This window comes from Clupea harengus, chromosome 6 (genome assembly GCF_900700415.2).
Source record: "Clupea harengus chromosome 6, Ch_v2.0.2, whole genome shotgun sequence".
Lineage (NCBI taxonomy): Eukaryota > Metazoa > Chordata > Actinopteri > Clupeiformes > Clupeidae > Clupea > Clupea harengus.
In genome coordinates, this window is record NC_045157.1 from 7,021,052 (window position 1) to 7,043,152 (window position 22,101).

Consider the following 22,101-nt stretch of genomic DNA (forward strand, 5'->3'; position numbering starts at 1 on the left):
CCCTCTTCCTGGCCTTGAGGTGAATATCACATGTTCCCCATCCACTGTGGCCTTGCTGCACCACGTGTCATTATACGATACGGAATGTTGTTGACATCGCCATGGTAAATGTATCCTTTGCTTTACGAGGGTAATTGTGAATAGCCTTAGACGCAAGGGAAATGCTGCTGGCACTTTAGTTTTGATAGCATAGGCGATGCAACGATGTCTAGCTAATGTTCTTGTTAATCAAACGAGACTTGTTAATTCTTGTGCAGACCGATAAATAATCCTGGCGTTTATGTTATGACCCAAGTTGAATAACAAAATTACCATTATGTCTATGTACACCTAGAAGATGACAACTATTACCAAATAGGCCTATTGTGTGGATATAGAACAATGTTATATATTGCCTGATATGCCAGATAATGGCAGATATGCCTTTACTTCTGTAACACAAAGTTCATATAATTTGGCTAAAACATAGTAAGGGCCTATTTTGTCAGCATACAGTCAGTGTTATCATATCACATTACTTTCTCCATTTCTGCTCACAATGAGAAGGAGAAGGATAAAAGTTGCGTCTTTGTCATTGCTAGTTTGCACTCGTTTAATAGAACAAAAAAGCGAGAGAGAGAGAGAGAGAGATGGTTGTTTGGTTACCATACATACACTTCCTTGTGGCTTTATGTAGGATGGTGAGCTTTTGCCCCTCTTCATAGGTGTTCCTCTAACTGTTCCTCATTCAGAAAGCCAAGGAAGGGCAGGAGGGAGAGGGCATTTTAGCCATTCAGAGAAATTAATTAGTTAAATTCAGGGAAATAAAATTCATGTTTTTTTTTTATTTGACCGCCTCGATGCACTTAGAGGTGGCCTTTGTGTCCTCAGAAAAATATGGGCCGCCAACAGCCAACTGGCCGACTGTAAAATGATGATATCTCAGGCCTGGAGTATTGTCACAAGAACAGCAGCCTTGACAGAAGCGCCATTTGTGCGTTAAATGTTGTTGTGGGAAATGTATGATATGATTAAGTTAGCTCATGTAGAAAACGTAATGATCCGTGCTCTACAGTTTGAGTGCTTCTGTAACTTTGAAGAGGGCCAAATCTGAATGGAAAGTGAGGAGCAACACTGTAAAGCCAAATGGGGCAGAAAAGGTGAGATAATTGAAACGTTGTATAAGCCTGGAAAGAGATAAAAAGAGAACACTTCTAGCATCTAGCAGACTAGTCCTCTCCGCTACTCTTTACCGGAATGTGGCGAAACATTAATAAAACGGCCGCATCACGCAGCTCTTTCCACTGAAGCTAAAAATTCCATCAGTGGACACAACACTGAAACTCACCAATTATCTGCTGAAGCTTTGCTATCATGCTAGTTTTCCATTGGGTTAGACTAAATAAATAAGGAGCTCTCTCATTTCTCGACTTCTCCAAAAAAGTCACCCCTTTGGTGCAGAGGGATTGACGAGGGAAGCCTACATTTTCAGTCTGATAGGGACATATATCAGAATGTTATGTAAGGCACGAGGATTGACGAGGGATGAATACATTTTCAGTCCGATAGGGACGTATATTAGAAAGTTATGTAAAGCCTGGTACTCAAGCACCTGAGGGAAACAGGGGAATACCAGCACCAATACTTTGTCATCACACTGTGTACATTGATCGTATGTGATGTCTGTGCTTCAAAGGACATTCATATGGGGATATAGGAGAGAGAGGGAGGGAGACAGAGAAAGAGAGAAAGAGAGAGGGAGAGACAGAGAGAGAGATTGAGAGAGAGAGAGAGGTAGAGAGAGAGAGGGAGAGACAGAGAGAGAGAGAGAGAGAGATAGAGAGAGAGAGAGGTAGAGACAGAGAGAGAGAGATAGAGAGGTAGAAAAGAGAGAGAGAGACAGAGAGAGATAGAGAGAGAGAGGTAGAGACAGAGAGAAAGAGATAGAGAGGTAGAAGAGAGAGAGAGAGACAGAGAGAGATAGACAGAGCGAGAGGTAGAGACAGAGAGAAAGAGATAGAGAGAGAAAGATAATCAAAGAAAGAGACAGAGTGGTGTCGCTAGCATAGTTAGCAAGGGAACCGTAATGGGGGAGGCCGAGGCAGACAGCCCCTTGAAGACAGAAATGAAAGGGGAAATAATGACCCTCCCTGACAAATCTAATTCTATCAAGGCAGAAATCAGCTATGGCAATTAGACAGTCTTTGTGAGCTCAGAAGAGAGCGGGGAGCCTAACCGGGGTCAATTAGCGAGGCAGAGGCTGAGTCTAGCTCCCTTTGTGTCACTGTCTCACTCCCGCTGTCTCACTCTCGCTGTCAGCAGCGGCTGAGTCCAGCTCCCTTTGTGTCACTGTCTGACTTCCACTGTCTCACTCTCACTGTCTCACTCTCGCTGTCTCACTCTCACTGTCTCACTCTCGCTACCTCACTCTCACTGTCTCACTCTCACTGTCTCACTCTCGATGTCAGCAGCGGCTGAGTCCAGCTCCCTTTGTGTCACTGTCTGACTTCCACTGTCTCACTCTCACTGTCTCACTCTTGCTGTCTCACTCTCAACGTCTCACTCTCAGTCTCACTCTCACTGTCTTACTCCCACTGTCTCACTCTCGCTGTCAGCAGCGGACTTCTCTGCTCTTCTCTCCCGCACACGCACACGCACACACACACACACACACACACACACACACACACACATGTACACACATATGCATGCTTGCACGCACATGCCGACACATGCAGACACAGACACACATGCTGACATATGCACACATGCAGACACATATGTCGATGCCGATACATGCAGACCCCCCCCCCCCCCCCCCCCATTTTGAAACTGTGGAGGGTCTTGCATCATGTGACACCTCATTCACGGGTCCTGAACGTGGAGGTGTGTGACAGGAGTGCTGTTGTTTACCTGAAAGCCATCAACAAAGAGCTAGCGTGCCCAGAGAGGTAAATAGCTGGGAAAAAGTAATTGCACACAAGGGGATATGTTTGCGAGTAAAAAAGAGCATGAGTGTGCATGTGTGTGTGGTTGTTTGTGTATAAGTGTGTGTGTTTGTTTGTGTACGTGTGTGTGTGTGTGTGTGTGTGTTTGTGTGTTTGTTTGTGCATTTTTGAGTGAGAGACAGTGTGTGCGCAAGAGTGAGCATGTGTGGGCATGTGTTCATCTATGTGTGTGTGTGTGTGTGTGTGTGTGTCACTGTGAGTGATGTTGTGTGATTGTGCACGAAGATCTGTGCATCCCCAAAGCTCTGGGGAGAGTGAAGTTAACACAGGTGTCAAAAGAAGCCTTTAATTAGCAAACAAACAAACAAACAAACAAACAAACCCTTGAACAAACAAAGGCGTGCAGTTAAAAAGGAGCATGCTCCTTGAGGAGCAAGCTGAGGGAGGAGGCGGCCATCGCCTCCTCAACCCTCATACAATTAATTATGCAAAGGAGGGAATCATGGGAAATCTGGAGCTTTGGAAAGGAACACTGTACATTTTATTAGCTGAAGGCAACACATAGCACGAGAGGCACTGAGGACAAACAGCAGAGAATAACAAAAGAAAGAATTGTCCTAGTATTATTTGGTAATATTAAATATATTATATATTAAATTAATAACACCACCCAAGGAAACCGTATCAGTCTTTGACATTTGATCTATGAAGTGTTAACTGCAGCTGCGTATGTGTGTGTCTTTCCAGACTGACATTATTTACACGGATTACAATTCTGTTTGAAGGGAGAAGGTCAGGGTAGGGGAGCGCACCAGCACGGGGAGAACGTGAGGAGTGGCTCGTCCTCGGAGCCGCCTGTGATGCAGAACTCCTCCACCGCCGCAAAGGGTTAACAGAAGGTCGCGGTCATACGTAGGCCAGTCATATAATCAGTCCACGGGAGAGAATCTTGGATGAAACCCGGCGCAATATTCATTTAAGAATAATATCGAGTTCATGGAGGAACATCATGTCCAATTACGCCACTCGTTTCTCACGCCCAGCAACTACGGCAACAACATCATAAAAAGGGCTCTCTCAATGGCTTGCCATGTAATACATAGCACATATACAGCTGCTGCACAATCTACACCAATTATGGTCTATATAAGAAGGCCATGTGTTGGGCAAAACCTGGTACATCTATACCATGACATATAGGTTCATGCCCTGTCTTTGATTTAAAATGATAGTTTAGCTAGAGGGATGCTCAAGGCCATTTGCGTGTCCCTAAACGCTGGCAGCAGATGTTCTGAAGAGGCGAACTCTTATCTCCCAGAAGAGAGGGGTGTGCCGCTGGAAAGGAGGCTGCTTTGGCAAACTGAATGTTTTCAGAAGTCTGCTGCATGCATCAGTAAACAAGCGCTTCTGTGGTGCCAGTGAGTGTTAATTTTTAAAGCTGTCTGGGGCCTTCTTAATGTTGCCGAACTCTTGTGTAGTGCCCCCTAGGCCATCTACTTGGTACTACAAGGGGCGCCCCGAGTTATTTTGTCAACACAATAAATGAATTTAAATCTCACTATTTGTTGCCGTATTGTGTTCTATTTCTTTTTATATGTACATAATAGAAACGAACTAGTCGCCATATTTAAATATGTAAATACATATTGCTTTAAAAAGATTAAATACAGATACAATTTCAGCTGTATTTCAGCTGTAGTTTCACTTTATTTACCCACTTATTACCTGTGGTTATTACCCAATAATACACTATAAATGACCATATATTTACTGTGTACTTACAAGGGGGAATTATAAGGGGACTGCAAAAGGAAGGGTCACCAATGGCTGCTTCAAGAGCAAACAAAATAGGCTCACATACTTACAGTATCTTAATCCAATACAGTCGTGGGTGGTTTACCGCACTCACAAAGTCTGTAATTCCATGTAGCGACAACAGGAATCAAATCACCATGAAGATGGAGTTTTGTATGCCAATGCAGCGACAGCAGGATTCGTAGGCTCAACGCAGTTCATCTGCAAGCAGCAGTAGTCCTCCGTGAAAGCCCCTAGCATGCTAACCACAAGGCTCCGTCGAACTTTTACACAAAAACTGCACTTTACTACTATCCAGCTCATATTCTGTCTGAATACTCTACAAACTAAGAGGCCAGTCTCTGACACATACAATGTTTTTCATGTGTTATCTTTTAGCTTCAGAAACACACAAACAGACTCTGTAGCTGCTCTCTTTCCGCTACCCATGACCTTTCACCTCACTATACAAACTATACAAACAAGTAAAATTGCACATGTAATATGCCTTACACCTTAATATAACATTAAATCCTCAACATTGGCTCAAATTTCTGCATGCCTCAGTAATCTTTCAGCTTGGATAAGGGATGGTCACCTTCAGCTCTTCACCTTCAAGTCTTTCGATATTCCCAGCCAATCCGGCTATACCACAACAAATTACCATCCAACTGGGTTCGTCTTCATTGACCCCAACAAAAACTCAACGAAACGTGAGTTGTTATGATTGATGAGCAACTTAATTTCCCTCCTGTCTCAAGGATCGGTTCACAATCTATTATATTCAGAAGATCGGACCTTATCTCAGACAATACACTACTGAGCTTCCTGTGCAGGCCCTGGTTATTTCTAAACTGGACGATTGCAATATCATTTTAACAGGCCTGCCTGCCTGCCTGCCTGCAAATTATTCAGAACACATCATCAGGTTTGGTCTCGGATCAGCCAAAGAGGACACATGTAACTCCACTGCTAGTCACCCTTCACTGGCTCCCTGTAGCTGCTAGAATTACATTTAAATCTCTCACTCTTGCCTATAGGACAGCCACTGGATCGACACCAGCCTATTTAAAAGATCACAGATCACAGTCAAGAGTCTTTTTGTTCATGGGTCACCTGCCTAGTACTGTCCATTGCCTTAGTACAACACATTTAAAAATTAAAAAGCATTTGTCTAATTAGTTAATTTGTTTGAGGCATACTATATTATATATATATATATATATATTCATAGTTTAATGAGCATTCATTCAAAACTGAATCATGGACTGCGTCTTTAAATACACTTAGTAGGCAGTAGTAGAACAACTTATTATGCTGTCTCCATTCTAGCTTACTCATGTTTGTCTTCTTTTACCTTTTACTGATGCTTATCCTAGCTAGCTAGGCTATCAGTTGCATTCTAGGAGTTCTACATTCCTTAACACACACAAACAAATACAAAAAGTTAAATATATATAAATAAAAAAGGTAATTGCATCTGCTAATCGTATTGGGCCAAGACATTGTTCTTTCCTAGACAGAATGATTCCAGTTCATTATACAGATGTTCATACAGGCATTGCTTCCTGACCTAGTGCTGTTCGGTTGTAGCCTACTGAAGATCCGAACCAAAGTTTCCTCTGTAGTTCAGCATACTAATGCTCATCATGAAATCAAAATGAAGTTAAGAGTTGATTTTTTATTTTATTTTTTCTGCACAGCGTAATGGCCACAGACTGGCCCCTACTACATACATTGGACGCCCCCCTTCTCATAATGAAACTACGCCCATACGCACCCTATTTAGGGAAAGAGACATTTTTGCCCATCCAAATAATCCAAATGCACTCCTATTAGCACCTCTGGTATTACTTTAAAAGGATACTTAGTTCATTTAATTTAATTCTTCTTTTCACTTAACCCTCCTATTATGTTCAAATTTTACCCACATCTATTATGCTTGGGGTCAATTTGACCCCAGCAATTTAAACCTCCAAAAAATTATTATAATTCTTTTTTTTTACCCAAGTTTTTGTGTCAGGTACTTTAGGTTTGTTTGTTGACTACCTAAATAGCCCTTAAAAATAAAACCATACCCCCACCCACCCCCTTTATACATCTAGAATACATGTTACGCGACTATGGAGAAATATGCAGATCCCCATAAAATCTCACTGATTGACCTACAATTGGAAAGAAATATCCTTCTGGTGTTTTTATGGCTTCATATTATTTCTAAGTACATATTGTTGTTATCTATAACATTTGGAATAAAAAACTATTTCTTTTATCAAGAAAAGTAACAATGTGATGAAAAAAGTTGATATTTCTTATATATTTTATACATTTAAAACAGCCTGGGGTCAAATTGACCCCAAACAACACCTATGTGTAAAGTATGTGTACAGGACATTGAAAACATATCATCATGTTGATTTTGTCTTTACCCAGTTGTCCCCATTAAATTAGGAAAAGTCATTAAATATGAAGCAAAAAAAATTATGTCAAACATTTATTTAGAGACGTTAAACATTGAATGGGGTCAAATTGACCCCAAACATAATAGGATTTTTTCCTCATTGTTGTTTTTACTGTGCTTTAGCTAATGTTTTTGTAAGTTGCTTTGGACAAAAGCATCTGCTAAATTCTTTAACTAAAACTATTAAATCATAATTCCTATCTCAATCTGAAATGAAACGCATACATACACACGCACATATCCCAGAATTCCTGTTCATGACCCAAATGAGTTCCCCTGAGATACATGTACATAAGCTAAACTTATTTGCTTATACATTTCCAAAGATATACAGATAAGCTAAGCTAACTCCCATAGGTAATTGACCCTTTAGGCACTTGAGATTGGGGAGAAATAAACGGAGGAAGAAAGGTGAATATTAAATGAGAGAGAATGACACCTCTGAGAAGCAGTGAAGGTTAATCTTAAAGCTGCTACCCACTCTAGACTCTGCTTCAGTCTTACCACTCAACAAAATGGGTCAGAGTATTAGGCTAATCGGGCACCGTGTTTCTTTGGCATTAATCTCATATTAAGGCACAAGATAAGATCTTAAGGTAAGATAGGATAGACCATTAGTAATTGTATAGTGTTGTTTCTGTTGAATTGTGGCATCTTTCTCGTTTTAATTTTGTTGCGCGTGTTTAATGCGTGGCCAAAATGTAAGGTTTGTGAAATAGCTGTGTTACTGTGGTGACACACCAATTAAAAAATGAAAATGACTTGAGCATCAAGCCTATCCCTGGGGCTTACATGAAAGGTCTGTGTGTTTCACAGAAGACATGAGCTGTGAAACAAAGGACTGGTGTCAGCCTGAATTCCTTAATGAATAGAACATACATCATTTTTCCTTTATAAAATACAGCTAGATGACAAACTAAGTGTTAAAAGATTGAGGTAATTAGCAGGGAAAATAAGGAATAGTCAGTAACACTTTGTGCACAAGACTGGCATGAGAAGAACTAGTCTTAATGAATGTTTGTGACAGTTGTCATTAAGTTTCATTCAGTCAATCATGTCATTTTAACGCAAAGGCATAGGGCACCATTAACAATACCTACCTTGTGGGATAGTGTAGGTAAACGGAAAGAATTTTAGAACTACGGTGTCCTGGAAGGGACAAACAGCGAGACTTCCAATGACTAATCGTATATGGCGTTTGGGGTCCACGCTCCCTACCGAGGGATATGGAGTTTTTATAAGGGTATGTTTAGATTTGATTTAAATATAAAACAAATTTACTACATTCCTTTTACTCTCATATTATTATTGCTGAGGTCTTCTAGAATATAATCATAAATGGCACTTTTGCCTCAATGTTTTTACTTAGGGGAAATATACAAAAACATCAAGGCATGTCAGACTACCTAAAAAAGGCTTGGACTCATTAAGCTAAATAGTTTATTTCAGTTTGATAATTAGGTCTGCCATGGCATGAAGTTTATGACAGGTTATGCTGTCTTGGTTAATGTCAAGTTGTCATAACAAAGACATGAACAGGCTAATTGTGTAGCTTATCCCACATTGACATAACAAAGACATTCCAAACAATGGCAACCTTGCATTAAAAATGACAGAATTGACCGAATTACACTTACGAACAATCATCAACAATCAGGCCAGGTGTCATGTCATGGTTATGACAGTGTCATGTCAGTCTTATGCACACGCCTTCAAATAAAGTGTTCCCGAAAAGTCTACACACACTATACTCATTCTATCTTCAGTCTAACACACAATTCTGTAAACACACACACATGCTTTACCTTTAGTATGTGTATATATATATATATACACATACTATATACACTGTTAGCCCCAATTTATTATCAAGTCTACTGTACTTAAACAATTTAATTACAGTGCACTTAAAAAAATTAAGTTTTATGACATTACTACTAAATGTTAAGTATATTCTACTAAGTGTAATGACATTACTACAAGTTTCTAAGTATATTCTACCAATTTGTAGATATAGTCGAATGTGTGAATGACTTTAAGTGAAATGGCTTTAAATTACTGAGTTTGTTTCACTTAAAGAATTTAAGTTTATGACATTACTACTAAATGTTAAGTATATTCTACTAAGTGTGATGACATTACTACAAGTTTCTAAGTACTTTGTAGATATAGTTGAATGAGTAAACATAAGTGTTAACTTAAGTTAAGTGGCTTTCAATTACTGAGTTTTATTCACTTAAAGAATTTAAGTTTTATGATATTACTACCAAATGTTAAGTATATTCTACTAAGTGTGATGACATTACTAAAAAATTCTAAGTATATTCTACTACTTTGTAGATAAAGTCGAATGAGTGAATAACCTAAGTGTTAACTTAAGTTAAGCAGCTTTCAATTACTGAGTTTTAGTCATGACCAGAGTGCATTGTGGGAATGTGAATGCTCTTGACAGCTGAAAAGCATTAAGTAAATTAAGTCTGTAATTAATTTGGCAAAAAAACAAATTACAAATCAGCCGTGGTTAACCTAACGTGGTCACAACTTGAATGCGGAGCATGTTTAATTGAAACGCTCCTCTTGTTTTTTTACAATGTTTTGGAAGTGCAAGTACTGTCCTCATAGCTGTGAAAAGAGAGCACAGCTATTTAAACATTATAGACTAAAACATGGAAGTTAAGCAAGAACAGAGCCTTTTCCATGTTTATATCAGGAATGTCTGTGTACGTTCAGGTTATGCTTAATTTGGGGAAATGCAAGCTGCCACAAGATGCAAGCTTGCGAGTAGGTGCTGACTGGTTGCAATAATAAAAAAAAACATTTATTTTTTTATTTATTTTTTACGTTTTTGTATTTTTGGTTTTCTAAAAAGTGTTGAAATAAAAGTGAAATCAAAAACTTGTCATTTTGAACTTGTAATTAAGTGCATTGAACTTACACACTTAAGTGTAGTAATTATGCAAAGCGATTTTTTTTGCGATTTTATTTTAAGTGAAATCAACTTCGGAATTAAGTGCATTGAACTTAATGCTTTAAGTGTAGTCACTATGCAAAGCAGTTGATATTGCAATAGATTTTAAGTTAAATGTACTCAAGTTTTCATTAGACATTACTCGATGTTTTTAAGGCAACCACTTTCCTCAATTTTTTTAAGTAAACTCAACGTATTGGGGCTTACAGTGTAGATAGATAGATAGATAGATAGATATAGATCAAATAGAAGGAACCCTTACTTTGGCTCTGAAACTGTTTTCTCTGGGGCATAACAGTGGATATTCAGCCCACTGTCATGAATAGGAATAATTCAAACGCATGTGAAACAAACGGAAGTGACCAAAGGCTGAGATTGGGACTTTGAGCCAGTGTGTGGGTGCTGATTTACTCCCTGAGCATCAAGTGAGCATGAGGTGAACATCAATCTACCATTATACCAAGAGCAGGGGTACATGGGTGGCAAAAGGGGTTTTGTCTGAATATAGCATGTGTGGGGCAAACAGGGTTTTGTCTGCATATAGCATGTGTGGCCAGGATAGGACATGCCTTTGGTTTTCACAACAGCGTGTGTAGGCATGGTTTCAGACATGTCATCCTCCTCCAGCATGTAAGGATATGAGTGCAGAGTAGATGTTATCATACAGCTATGAATTGTGCATGCACATACGCACACAAACACACACACACAAACAGATACATATACACTGTCTCTCACGCACTCTTATTATTTTTCCCTCTCTCCCACACACACACACACACACACACACACACACACACACACACACACACACACGCACGCACACCTTCCCATGTGTCATGTTACCGTAGGGTCACAGGTCGTGAGAATATCTGCGATGAGCTCACCAAAGCATTGAATTCCTCTAACACCTCTGCGCTGGTGAAAAGCTTCACGCACACATGCTCTCTGCCCCAGTCTTCCTACACCATCTCAATAATGCCCCCAGCTTATTACCCTGTCAGAGGGGAGCAAGGTGAGGCCGAGGTGAAGGAGAAAAAGAGGGAGGGATGAAAAGAGAAAAAAAAGAGGATGGAGTCTCTAAAGAGAGATTTAGGTAAAAGGGAAGAAATGATAGAGTGATACAAAGACAGGGAGTGAGAAAGACAGAGTGCATGGTTCAATAACATAACATACAAAATAAAAAAGATGAAAAAGAATGAATGCAAAGAGTATATATATGTATACCATAGTCACCAATGCCCCTCTATGGTATTGTAAGATGCTTTGCAATATGTTCTGTTCTCAACATGCCAAGGTCAGTCATTTCTACATGACAGAATGATGAGCTGTATAAAGGGCTCCCAGCATAGAACTGTGATTGCATTGCTCTCTATCTTTGTCTTATTGACTTGGTATACTGTAGGTAAATAAACCTTAATGGTACATCAAGAATAACATGATTTCAGATAAGTATTTAGATTTCTCAAAGGCCAGAAGTAATTTTGTAGCATTTATTCCCTGTGAAATTATTCCGTTTTTTCTCTCCACACTACACAACCCTGTGACATATCCAGGACATCTACCGTTTCATCTAATCCCTGTTGTCAGATTTTAATTAGACATTTTTAATTGGGAATGTTAAGGTCCAAACCATTCTTACTATAAATGAGAAGGTCAAAGAGATGGCTTTATTACAAAGCATGTGACAAAGGCCATACCATGTGGTGAGCACTATAGGTAGTGATTGGTACAGTTCTTTTCATCAAGTAAAATGACAAGATCAGTCTGCTCAACAGTTATAAAAGCACATCAAAATATTGGAACAACATCAATAATATTTTTGTTTTCTAACATCAGATGTTTGTATATAAAAAAAAAGAATGAAAAAAAAATATATATGTATATATGATAATTAAATTTTTTACGCTGTGTTTCAGAATACATTCTTTGAAAATAAGTGAAATGCTTACTACTAGAAACACTATGATATTCCACTTTCTGATCCACTATGTGATTCACGTCCGGCGCTGGTGACGTCTACCCTGCCCTGTGTTTAAGTGTGGATGCAGCCATGCCCTCAGGTCCCTCCATCCACACAAACCTCTTCCTCCCAGCCCCTCCTCAATCAGAGCCCCTTCATCCTCAGCTCTAATTTAGCCCGCTCGGCCACCACCACCAGTGTGCCCTAAATTAAAAACCTGCCTGCCTGCAGGGAGCTGCATTGGTGGCTACTCGTTCCGACATCCCCTCAGGGCCTGCGGTTTTAAACAGGCCCCCCGGAGCAGTGGTGCTCCTCGGGCACAGCACTCCCATTAACCGTGCTCTCAAAGTGCCATCCCACTCCAGAGAGAGAGAGGGAAAGAGAGAGAGAGAGAGAGAGAGAGAGGCCGGGGCCATGCTGACGGGGCGTGATTGGATGACATGGAATGGCAGCCTGTCGTACATTGGACGGTACAAGGGTCTGAGGGGGATTGGGGTCAGTGTGTCTAAAGGATGAAATGTCCACACACAGGGCCGAAGCCGGACAGGCCAGGGTCAGACGAGGCCACTCCGGTCAGAGGCAGCTGCGCAGGATCATTGCGGGATATTGGGGAACTAGATTTGAACAAATCCAAAAAGGCATGCATGCGATGACAGTTTGTGATTACTGCATGCGATGACAGCAGGTGATTACTGCATGTTTTGTCTAATGTTGTAAACTTTAGACGTTTCTCTACGTCTCACTACCGCTGTGTACCGAGAGAGTTGAGGGATAAGTCAACTTAACTGAATGAAAACCCAAAGAGAGATGAGGGATAAGTCAACTTAACTGAATGAAAACCAAAAGCCCAAACCAAAGGCTTTGATGATCAGATGATTGTACCTTGCTGCTGTACTTTCAATTTTCACCTTTGCATTTTCTGTGTGAGTTTCTTACTGCAGACAGGCTCCTGGAGAGAAGGGGATTATCTTACATCAAACTTTGAGAAGTCACTTCCTCCTTAACTCAGTTTTTCTGGCAGCATGCACCCCTCAAATTGCTATTATCCCAATCACGTACTACTCTTGAGTTTGCATGGCTGCGTTTGTCAAGCAATTATCCCAATGATGTCCGGAGAGGCCGAGTGGCCACAGTCTGATGGAGATGCAAGCTGACAGGATTTAGGATACGGCTACACCGATACCACCACCACCACCACCATCAAGTAGATCAGCCGTGGAGACAAAGAAAGGCTCACACAGACTAAGCTGACCACTCCGTTACTCAAAATCAGAAGCTGCCCCTGCCGCTGTTTATGAAGCCCCATCAAATAATATTACGACTTGTATAAGATACCCTCAGAATCCCACCATGGGACGTTTTGGCACACCAGTAACTTGTGTTCAGCATCAACTTGTAGGCTTGGCTGCTAGCCAGCACAGTTAATAAGTACTTTAAGTAAAGTTGTAGCCCACATATTCTTTTTTTTTTTGATCAAACGTGGATAAATTTGAGAGTCTATGTGATGATTCATGTTTCTAAGTAAAAGGCTAATTCCCACTGAGATCGTTCCCACTGAGAGAGAGAGAGAGAGAGAGAAAGAGAGAGAGAAGAGACTACCATAGAGCTGACTCTTGTTCCCACTGAGAGAGAGAGAGAGGGAGAGAGAGAGAGGGAGGGAGAGAGAAGAGAGAGGGAGAGAGAGAGAGATATAGAGAGAGAAAGAGAGAGAGAGAGAGAGAGAGAAGAGACTACCATAGAGCTGACTCTTGTTCCCACTGAGAGAGAGAGGGAGAGAGAGAGAGGGAGAGAGAGGGAGAGAGAAGAGAGAGGGAGAGAGAGAGAGATAGAGAGAGAGAAAGAGAGAGAGAGAGAGAAGAGACTACCATAGAGCTGACTCTTGTTCCCATTGAGAGAGAGAGGGAGAGAGAGAGAGAGAGAGAGAGAAGAGACTACCATAGAGCTGACTCTTGTTCCCACTGAGAGAGAGAGAGAGGGAGAGAGAGAGAGGGAGAGAGAAGAGAGAGGGAGAGAGAGAGAGAGAGAGAAGAGACTACTATAGTGCTGACTCTTGTTCCACACACCCACTCCCTCTACTTGAGTTCTCCTCTCACTCTTTGCCATGCATGGCCGCTCTGACATTTAGTTCAGGCAAATTGACTGCTTCTCCTGACTCTCCGGAGGGCCCTGCATTACACTGTCCTGTCAGGAAATTGTGTCATCCTCCAAGGTGATGCAGGCGCGTCGCGTTGTTTGTTGAATTTATGATCCCCTCTGTGTAATTATATTCATATTACACAGTTTCAGCCAAGGTTACCCCAGTGATTTCCCTTCTCATTTCAAACAAATGACCTTGTGAAGCCTCCGACACACCCGCCCCACACCCCCGCACTTCACCAAAAGAAAAGGACCCCGTGGGTATGACCTCACATAAGGCCTGAACAGAAACAATGTGTCAGTCAATCAATCTGTGTCTGGCAAGGTAAAGGGAAGGGTGAGCCGGCCCAATCAGGAAGTGAAATGGCCTCGGTTCAACTTACCCCTGCCAGCTTACTGCATTTTACAGTGCACTACATGCCACTGAAGTTGAAATGAAGTAACTCAATGATGAGGGATGCAAATGTTCAAGGGAGATAATTATCGAAAATGCTGGCTGAATCCTTTACCCTTGAATACTCTCAGCCAAACTTGGATCAAAACATCCATTTAGAAGCACCTCAATCTTCCTAGACAAGGTACTTGAGAGGAAGAGGAGCCTCCAGTAGCCATCATGTAAAGCTTTGCAATTTCCCTTTTCCTGTTTACAGTCCAATGTGCTCCTCTGTGTTCTGTTTGGCCATGATTTGTTGAATCTAGCCTGGAAAATGTGCCCAAAGACACCACAAGAACCCACAAACGAGTAAACAATCCTAAAATAACTTTTAAGTGATCTAATTTGTCTTGAGTATCACAACCCCAAGTAGTGTGTAATAAGCCATCACAGTGGTCAACACAGGGTTACCGATCCTTAACAAACAGGTAATGCATTCTGTCGTTCTAAAAGCCTGGCACATTGGGTCAGTTTGTACTTACAGGCTGGTCGTTCTAAAAGCCTGGCATTAACATTAAAAGCGCACTTCTTTGGAAAGTAGATGAAATAAAATTGAGTCATTTCATGAAATGACCTTGAGTCAATTTAACCTGCACTTGCTATGACCTACACAGTAAAAAACCAAAGAAAGGCAAAAAAAAAAAATGCTTAGCAGGTCCAACATCCATCTGCCAGAGTAAAGATCACTGCAGTCAAAGACAACGCATTGCAAAGAGACAGGGACCAAGGTGTTTAACGCCAGAAAAGAAAGGAAGAGGAGGAATCAGAAAAAAAGTGAGAGAGAGAAAGAGAGAAAGAGATAAAAGAGGGAGTGTGAGAGAGAGAGAGAGAGAGGGGGGGGTTGAGGTTACGGCAGGTCTCTGAGCTGTGTGTGCTTGGCGTGGCACTGACATAGCTCCCTGTATAGGCAAGCATGACAGGCATGACAGGCAAGACAAGCCGAGCCTCTCATCTGACACTCATCCCCGCGCGGCGCTTCCCTGCACCACGTGTCGGCTGCCGGCGGAGGTCAGGGTCCCTTTCAAACACACTCCGCTGCCTGTCAGGGTCTGACGGGGCACACACACACTCACAAACACACACACACACACACACACACACACACACACACACACACACACACACACACACACACACCAAACCTGGGGAGTCACCTTCTTTCACCAAGGGAAACTTTTAATAAGGGTTTCTTTTTTTTCTTCCTTCCCTCTGTTTCACTCTTAGAATTTATGATGCAACAACAACTTGGTCTGACATTTTTTTTTCTCCCTTTGATGACTTTTTTTCTGTTCACTTGCTTTGAGATTTGTTTAATCTCTGTTCTTACTGACAGACTTAAATCATCAATGCAAATTAAATCCTCTACACAAAGATTAGCAGTGAAAAGGGAAAATGAGGAAAAATGACTTTGCCGTTGTATAGTATTAAAATAATGTAAATCTAAAATGAGTCATAACACTTATACCTAACTTATACTTATACATGACACACATAACTGGGATTTATGAAAAACTCAATCAGTAGTAGGAAACGAACTGAGCACATTCAGATCAGTCAAATGTCAGTACTGTTACGCCTATTGTGAGTAACATGGCTGACATCTCGTGAAGTACCCTATCCACGTAGAAGAGAAAAACAGGCTTTTTAAATATAATCTGTCAGTATGCAGGCTTGAGTTCAATAAAACAAGATAAAGCTATGGACAGTGAATGGATATTAACTCTATGGACAGTATTGTGGTAGTGGTCAAATCTATAAGAGTGGCCACGAGTGTTCGTGTCCATTGTATGAGATTTTATATTTTCTGTCCCATGCTGCTTTTGTCCCCCTGCTGTCACCACCGCTAAGAAGTCTTTATGGTCAGGTCACCACTCCTCCGTTCATTGCTGTATTTGATTCAATTCAGTTTGATTCACAGTATTGATTCAATAAAGAAATGCTCCCGCCCACATGTCGAAGCACATGTGACAGTGCTGATGTGTGTGCATTGAGATGGTCGTCTGGCTTTCTCAAAGATGCACATGTGAGCGTGCTGATGTGTGGGCATTGAGATGGTCGTCTGGCTTTCTCAAAGATGCACATGTGAGCGTGCTGATGTGTGGGCATTGAGATGGTCGTCTGGCTTTCACAAAGATGTGCAAACCAGCAGACTATGCATGTCGTCATGGCACCCCCAGACCTTGAGGCCTCCTCTGTAAAAAATCCATTCAAAATGCAATCTGGATTTCTAGAGAAAGGTCCTTGATTTCTTCGAGTTCAACAGCCAATCGAATTACAACCCTTCCCTTCTGTGCTCCTGAGGATATGCATTAATCGGCGGACATTGTTTGTGGCTCAGCCCGAGCCACTGTGTCGGTTTCCCATTTGCAAAGCCAGGACTATGTACTGTGTTTTTTGTTTGAGTGTGCACTCTGAAAGGGCAACTAGGATTACTTTAAGAAGCAAAACAAACACAAACAAAAAGTGTATTGGCTTAGAATCACAGACTGAACCTTTAAGTGATTTTGCCAATCCCCATCTCCCCTAACATGTTTACTGTGAGTGAATACTAATCAGATCGATTGACATTCGGCACCACGGAGTGGATACAGTCCTGTGATTGAGAGACTGGAGTGGGCGGACTCTTTCAGAGACTAGCTCTCCGTTAGGTAAACTATACTGAGGCACTTGACAGCTTGTCATTTTTTGACCCGAGAATGGCAAGCAACGGCAATTATATCTCAGTGACATTAGCATAGTTTAGATGAAATGGTAACTAGATAATTGTTATCGACTTTGCTTTTGTCAATAATGAGCTGCATATAGGCAGGGGAAGCATCTTTGAGAAAAGGCCTAAAAAGATCCACAATCCGTTTAACAAGGGGAACCAAACCTAACTCTCAAAAGAGGTCAACTATTGTGACTCTCAGCCCGTCATTATTAAAATCTCCCTAAATGCCCTCAGCTTGCTCTACTTTTGGGCACTAATGATGATCCACTCCCTTTGGTACACTAGCTGAGTCGCTGATACTTAAAGAGACACACAAAACAGGCCGGGGGGAATCTGGGGAAAAGGTACATCGCAAAACCATGCACAAATATTCTGTACTTTAAAAAACACTAAATGTGACCTTTTTCCAATCCAGTGTCACCAGTTCTTCACGAGCTGAGCCGAGACAGTTTGGCTCCCCCCGACACCATGTTGATCTCAGACCTGCCAGAGAGGACTTGTGTCAGCTTTAAGAGCAGCCGGAGTCAGGCGCAGCACTGATCCCTGTCCCTGTCCTGCGCCGCACCTTAACGAAGGCTGCTGTTTTAATGAGAGAGCACTGTGCCCCTGTAATGGTGGGCTTCCTATTCAGCATTCAGCCCTCCTTCCTCAGGATGAATGAATGCTGAACGCATGTCTGTCTGTCACATCTCTTTATGTGTGTGTGTGTGTGTGTGTGTGTGTGTGTGTGTGTGTGTGTGTGTGTGTGTGTGTGTGTGTGTGTGTGTGTGTGTGTGTGTGTGTGTGTGCATTTGTGTGTATGTGTGTGAGCGTGCATGTGTGTGTGTGTGTATGTGCTCGCACGTTAATTTGTGTGTATGTGTGTGAGTGTCTATGTATGTGTGTGTGTGTGTGTGTGTGTTGTGTGTAAGTGGATGGAGAAAAGGAAAGGATTAGCACTGGTGCATGACTGATGTCAGGGCCAAATGCAATCAGAATATTTTATGCCATCTTCGCCTGGCTTCTCATCTCTGCGATCAGATATGAAGGAAACGTTGTGAAAACGCTGGCATGGCAACGACCGACGGCAATTACATGGGGGAATATGAATTGGCCTTGGGAAGGACCCCTTGTAGTACAGGCCCTATATTCAAAGCATTACTTTCATGTCATGAAATGTTGTCAGTTATACCTACCTGTTCACTCTGTTTGACTTGAAGTGTCGCCTCAAGATCACAGCTTCCATGCTGACTCTTTATGACAGAAATATGACAGTATGTAGCCAAAACACAGCTTTAAGTACATCCTCTGAAAATAATACATTACTACTGCAGTTTAACTGTCATTGACCTTTACATCTCATTGGCTATTCCCTGGGGCTGAGGTGCACACTGGGATACTCATGAGACCATTTGTCTGGAAATGTTGTGAAACGAGTTGAACTGTATCAAAATAAGAGTATTTTGGCATGCCGTGATCAGCCAAGAAGTCCAAGCCATTGGAGTATAACTGGGATTGTGAGTGGTCTTATAATCATGTGGTGATGGAGCTACATCATCTTAGTCAGTTCACAGGTAAACATTACGTAGTTGCATCTTACGGTTTCACCAAAGAAAGAAACGGTGAATCATAAAACATCATCTATGGCTTCCCATTCCACCACAGTACAGTATTGATCTCTCACTTGTTTCACAAATCCTCTGAAAGCACATACGTGTCCAGCTCAAGCACACTGAGGGTAGAACAACGAGCGGAAACATGGGAGATGGAATACGAATTTGACTTTCTTTGATAGTACTGAAAGACAAGACTGAAGAAACTATTTGATAACAGGGGAGATAGCTGACTCACTGTACACCACTCTTGACAAATGCTTAAAACTACAGCTGACAGCTAGCTTTATGCTAAAACCTGAAAAAATATTTAAAATCACACTATTTCATAAAAGTATGTTGAAAATATGTTATGTATGTTAAAGAAGTAAAACATTTGTAAAATACGTAGGTAATAATGCTATATGCAACACTGTGCATTTAAAATAATTGACTTTAATGATAATGCCATAATGTTAAGAATGTAATGTTGCATGTAGTTAAACATCTACATGGATGAAGGCAAAGGGCAATATTGAACAGTATATGCTAAGTGTGAATGTGTTTTAAACTGATATGAATGCATTTATGATGTATTTGGTACTTTGGTTGCTGTAATGGGGGGAAAGTTTAACACCAATTCAGGTCTGCCAAGCCTCTCAAGAGCTGAAGCAGAGGGAAGTTAAGCTTAAATCTGCTGTCAAACCACATCTCGAAAGTCTTAATGTTTTCTTTGTCAATAGGCACATCATTCAAATTCACTTATCACAGCTTAAGCAACGCTGTGGAGACTTGGGGAAATCTGCCAAGGCAGGCTAGGAAAACAGGCCATGTTGACACACACACAGACACACAGAGACAGACAGACAGACAGACAGACAGACAGACACACACACACACACACACACACACACACACACACACACAGAGATGGGGGGGGTGGTCGAATAAAACACACAATAAAGCAATAATCCAAGCTTTTTACATATGATTAGGGGCGGCTCTTGTGAACCAACAGTGATTCACTGACTGTGGCCTTCCTGAGAGCGTCCCTAATCAGTGTGGCAGACCACTTCTTTATGCCTTGATTTTCCCTCCACACACACACACACACACACACACACACACACACACCACTCACACACACACACAAGCACTTCCTTCTCTCACTGTGTTTGCATAAGCTCACAGCAGACTGCTGTGACAGGTAAGCATTTGCAGTGGATTAAGGCCTGTAATATTTTGGCATTAGCGCGAATTAAAGCGGCAATGAATATGGAATATTTGGGGTAATTACCCGCTCGTAGGCTGCTCGCACTGCTGGCCGTATCAGGGATTTGCGTTTGGCTTCAGACCTCTTTGTGGAGTTATTTCCCTCAGGGCCCCATTGAGTTTGCCTAGCACCTCGATGCTCTTTTTTGACTGCATTTGTGAGTTGTTTAAAAAAAAAAAAAAATGTAAGTCCATCACTTAGTCCTCTACAGTGGCTTCTAAATTGGCTGAAACCACTGATTATTACAGAGAAGTCCTTGATGAAACAATTTTGCTAGGAAGGCATGTAATTGCATGGTAATTAAACATTGACACGGCGCTTAAACAGGGACCTGTCAAACACTATGACCTTCCAGGAGAGAGGGAGGCGGCACCAGCCAACGTCTCAGTTGGGGCAATATGGGAAGACAGCTAGCCAGGAAATGAATTGCAAACCAAGCAATTACATTTGTTTACAGTGTGTGTTTGCCTGTGTATGTGCCTCTCTGTGTATTTTGTGTGTGTGTGTGTGCGTGTGTGTGTGAAAAAGAACAAGATACAGAATCTCAACATAGATATCTGAATATTTTTTCATTTTGAAAAAAAAAAAAAATCCACATTAAGAGTTTGAAACCTTGGAGCCAGAAAGGCTTATGAGAAGTGGAGATGTCCTTTGTAAGATGCAAACACATCAATGCCGTTGAGAGGAGTGGCCCTCAGTCTGTGCCGTCCTGACAGACGTATGCCAGGCTGCATTTAAATGCAAATGTCTCCTTCCTCTCACAATGGAGCGTATGCCATTTTAGTCTGAACAGGTGAAGATGCTTTTAACCCCAGCTTATGCCCCTGCATCTCTGAAAACTTTGCTTGAAGTAGCGGTTCAACCCAGAGGCGTGTGCTTCACAGTCATATATAGAATTGCATTCGTGTCTCTGCTGGATGGATGAAGGCTTTGATGTGTCCGCACAGCGATAATACCTGTCATCTTCCACCAAAATGTCTGACCTGGGCAGTGTCAACAGAAGAGTCTCTTTGTTTGGCCCTGCAAGCTGAATCCAGGTCATCCCTTTCACAGAAAAAGATGACATTTAAAGAGTAAAAAAAAAAAAAAGAAACATTTGGGCCTTTCAGTCGTTTTATCATTTTATATCTATTATATCTTCTCTTTGTATATTGAAGGTTGCCTTGTTAAAGTCCATTCTTCGTCGCCACACAATGAAGAGATACTTAGTTCTTCTCCTCAGATCGGACAAATCCAGCATTTTCGAAGGTGCAAGATGACCTCTCATTCAATGTGGCCAAGGAGAAAGGAGACATAATGTGTTTACATGATTCCTGAAATTCTTAGTGGCAGTAGTTCCATCATTGCCTCAAGGTTGGTTCTCATTGAAGTGGTTGTTTAGAAAATGGCACATCAGTATATGAGCATAAAAGGTTGTGATCACAATATGATGAAAGATGTTTTGTTCGTTCAGAAGCGGCCCTAGCGGGCTCGTCGGTGTACCTCAGCTGATACAATTTGAATGTAGCAACGTAGCAACACACACAAAAAAAACATTTAACCATAAACATTTTGAAAAGTCATTAAGCACTAATACTGCCACAAGCACACATAATATCAAATGCCTGTGTCCAACAGTTCACTAGAAAATCTGACAACAGATTTGGAGTGTATTTTGGACTTTTGGATAGAGTTTTTTATGTGTGTGGGAATTTATTTTGCTGACAGATGAGTCATTTAGCTTCTAAGTGGAACTTTTTATTCATTGTTGAAGATCATACCTTTTTTTGCCAAGAAGTGTTTTACTGTTTCTCCTGACAGATCACCGTGACACCAGCACCAACTGGCACACCAGCTAAACTGTCTGCTTCAGCAGAATGCTCTTG